Consider the following 4357-nt stretch of genomic DNA (forward strand, 5'->3'; position numbering starts at 1 on the left):
GTTTTTATTTAGTTTGTACATTAAATAAATCCACTAAGTACCCATTCTTACGAGGCTGTATTATTAACACTGCATAATTTGAGGGCTTCAGTATGTATCTGGAATTTAAGAATTGTGCAACAGGAATGCGAAGGTGCTTTGGCTACACCTTCTGTCTCCCCACTAATCTCCAGTCTTGATTCATATGGCTACCAGTGTCTCTTTCTCTTTTATTGTTCGGGGCCTTTGGTCTTGCCTGAACTGTGTGTTTGGTTGATGAGGATGACTTTCCCAGATAGAAATCTGCAACCCAAAGCACTCTTTGCATAAAAATAAATGCTGAGCAGAATATGAAGTCCATTAAAAAAGAGCGAGGAGCACATTAATACAAATGTTGATAAAGAAAATTGGGTAAAGGTGGAAACTAGAACCATCACACCACGTTCATCAAGAGATGGTCTAAGGTACTAAGGCATTCAGCAAATTAACATAACAGGCCGACTTTTTAATGTTCAACAGTTGTTTTCTATACACCTGCTAAAGCAGCTGTAGAAAGTTTCCTAAAATCCCTCCAGCTTCTTACATTCTCTCTTGCTCTGATAGAAACAAGCACATCATGATGTGGATCTACAAAGCGACTTGGAATTGGGAGGGGTAAGGCTTCCCGAAGGAGGTAGCCTGGAAAGCCTTGGGGAGTGGCAGGGACGGTGAGAGAGGTGGGCGTGTTCCAAGGGAGGGAGGAGAGCTCAGAACAGGAAGCTACAGGAGTAGAAGGAGCAGAGTATGGGTGGTGGAGACCAGGCAAGGATGCTAGAGAAATAGAGTGGGGTCCTTATGGTCTTGTTTTCTAAGCTAACAGAGTTTGAGCTTTATCGCGAGGTCTTTGGGAAACCATTGGAGGATCTTAATCAGAGGAGGGATATCCAATCAGCTGAGTGGAGAATGCAAAAGGAAAGAACACCAGTTATTGGTAGTAACCAGGTAGGAATGAATGAGGAGTGTTGAGCTGTAGTGGAGGACGGTCGTTAAAAGTGCCTGAAAAGTTCCAGGGGCCCTCGGATACCTCATCAGCCTACCATGTCATCTCTTTCCAAGAACAGCCACCATGTAAGGAATGTTCTGGAGATTTATACCTTACACAGTGATCACACCTTGGGAGAGTCAAACCTATTTGAGAAATTGCACTTCAGTGTGAATAGTGTAAGTATGTTAGATACATTTCTTCCAAAAACTCTCCCTGGTATTACCTTTAGCTCAGTTAAGATGGTCACTTATTAAGCCAGTTGACCCCCCAATTCCTGGAGCAGAAATGAGTGAGAGAGTCTTCCCAGAGCTCCCTGCCTTCTGCCTCCCCTCTCTCTCCTGTCAATGGGGAGAGGGAGGGAAAAGGAGGGACCCACCAACTATTAGATTCTGAAAGCTCCCCGTGTCACCTAAGGCTGGATTCTCATTTTGTCAGAGACACAGGGAAGAAATCATCTCTTGGTTCTAATTCTGAGACTCAACCTGTACCTTAAACTGGCCCTCTATGGCCAAAATTTTGAAGCTGACCCTCAGGCTGCTAATTCTTTTTAAGATATTTAGTCTCTCTTCTGTCCATCTTAGTTCAAAATAAAGTGGAAAATTTGGAATTATTTTAGAATGAAACTGTTGCTGGTTTTGACGGCATAGCACCTGCAAGAGTATGAGGTGTTCACACTCAGCTCCAAAGCCCCTCTGGGTGGCAGGTGGCCAACCCGGGCAGCGTACACCAGCCAAGTGGCACAATTCAGAAGTTCAGCTCCTAGGGTTAATAGGGCTGCTGAGAGAGAGTGCATTTCAGATGTTGTCTGCCATGGTTGTGTGAATAAATGCATGGTTCTGTCCCAGAAAGGAGTGTTCGGGGGCACCCTCTTGGAGGGCTTTGAGATTCGCCCTGTACGCAACAATGAAACAGAGGGAGCTTTCCTCTTAGAGTCCATTCAATTGGATTCATGCTTCAGGGTGGGTGCTCTCTGCAAGCCCACCTGTCCCACAAGTTGGAGGACTGCTGATTTGGTGACAGGCTCCTGGGTAGTTAATACCATAGACAGTATTAGATTGACTATTGCTGCTGTAAACATTCCCTGAGGCCTGATTCGTTGCCGCATGCCATAGATCAAAATACCACTGTCTACTATGTCTGGGCTCTATTCTTTAGTAGTGAGTATTTGACCACAGCTTGATCCCTGAGACTCTTCAATACTTCTGGCCTTGGGAATGTAGCCTAAGTTGAGATTCTCTGGTTACAATGGAATTTATATCTTTCAATTCTTCTGTTATTGTTCATACAGCCATGTGAAGATCCTTATTTGTGGGAACTGGGAATGATAATACTCACCTTACCTACTTTTCAAGTGGTTATAAATAAGATTGAGTAGAGTGATATGTCTAAAGGCCTTTGGAAAATGATATAATTTTACTCCCACTTAAGATGGTCCTATTATTTCACTACTGAATCTGGGTTACATTAATTATAGCTGTAATAAATTGCTTTTGCACATAAAATGAAAATTTGATATTCTTTCTGTTATGCAAGGGAAAGAAGTAGTAATGGTTAACATTTATTATTTGCTATGAAGAAACTGAGGCTTACAAAGATATAGTAACTTGTACAAATTTATATTATGTTTAAGTGACAGACCAGGATTGGAACCCAAAATGCTACCTCCACATTTTATGTAGTTAATAGCTACTAGCATCTACTGAATAGAAGGAAAGGTACTTTTCAAGCTCTTATAGATTTTTGTTCCTTTTACCAGCTGACAGACAGCTGTTCTACACAAGGTTTTATTTATTTATTTTTCTGTGGTTCAGGCAGGTAACCTGTGAGTGTTAGCATTACCTGGTGGGAATTTCATAGTATTAATGGAAATGAACTTAAGACTATAGTCCTTATCAAAGTTATAGTCTTGGGCAAGTTACTTTACTTCCTTCAAATTCAGTTTTTTCACCTTTAAAAATGAGAATAGCAGTTACTACCTCATGGACTTGTTGGGAGCCTCGAATAGCTTATGCACGCTAAGTACTTAGGAACGACCTTGCTCATAATCGGTTACTCAATAAATGTTAGCAATCTCCTATTGTTTGGCAAAGTGAGCATTTTTCCTTTTGAAGTTCCAGTTGATGGGGCAGCAATATATTTTATCTGCTTCATTTTCCACCTAAGGATATAATCAAAATTATAATAATATTTAAATATGAGGATAACAAACATTTATTGTTTGTTATTACGTTCCAGGCTCTAAAATAAGTGTTTTACCGATCTTATGTAATTCTCACAATAACCCTCTGATTAGGTATCATTATTACCTACTTTTGGAAACTGAATTATGGGGAGGCTAGGTAAAGCCAGTTGGGGACTTGAGATTGGAATCCTGGTGGGCTCACTCTAGAGCCCATTCCCTTAGTCACTGAGTTTTGGGAATTCCATGGATAAAAGAAGAGAAGTACACTTTTGGCAATTTCTAAGACCAAGAGTCATTTTGTTGTTGAGGGGGAAAAAAAAGTAAATCAAGGTAGACCCATGAGAAGGGAGCACACCTTTAAGACCAAGGCTTTTAACCAAAATTCTATATCATTTCTATATTTCTAATTATATCTTCAATTCTGCATCCCAAAGCTCTGTAGATCTGCCTTAGAATCAGGTCTCTGGAGTACTGGGAAGCCACACTTCCCTTCCTCTGGAATGTCGATCCTTGTCCCACTCTGAACTGCAAGACATTGGACTTGATAGAATCTTGGGAATAAAAGGCATTCTGTGGGCCCCTTTAGTTCATTTTTAAAACTTTTTGAAAAGACCTTCCATTTCAGATAGATGAAAATCTTATTTTCAATCTTCCAGAGCATCCTATTGCCCTAACAACCCACCGCTTCATTGCACTTGTCATAAAACACTTAACAAGTGAGTTGATATTCAGAATTCCTTATGCCATGGCCGAAGTTGGTTTCCTGGGGGGGCATTGGGGCCAGTTGATCATGATTTTTGATCAACGCCTCAACCTTTTATTTATTTTCTTCCTATTTTTTACAGGAGTGGGTAAATAGTCCTGGTGGTTTCTATTTTACTTTTCTACTCCTTTGAAACCCAGGTAGAAGGAAGTGACTTCATATAAATGACTTTGGAATTCAATCTTCTGATGGCAGAGAAAATTAAGTGGAAAGAGAATTTTAGATTTGGGACCTGATTATAGATTTGTCACTTTTTTCTAATGGGCTGTGTGGCCTTGAGTAAATCACTTCACCTCTCTGGTCCCAGTTTCCTTACCTGCGAGTGAGGTATTAGGATTACATGATCTCAAAGGTTCCTTTTAGTTTAAAACTTCTAGTTTCTACATGATAACCCCACAAGACTACACTT

Source organism: Propithecus coquereli, unplaced genomic scaffold, assembly GCF_000956105.1.
Source record: "Propithecus coquereli isolate 6110/MARCELLA unplaced genomic scaffold, Pcoq_1.0 Scaffold29, whole genome shotgun sequence".
Classification (NCBI taxonomy): domain Eukaryota; kingdom Metazoa; phylum Chordata; class Mammalia; order Primates; family Indriidae; genus Propithecus; species Propithecus coquereli.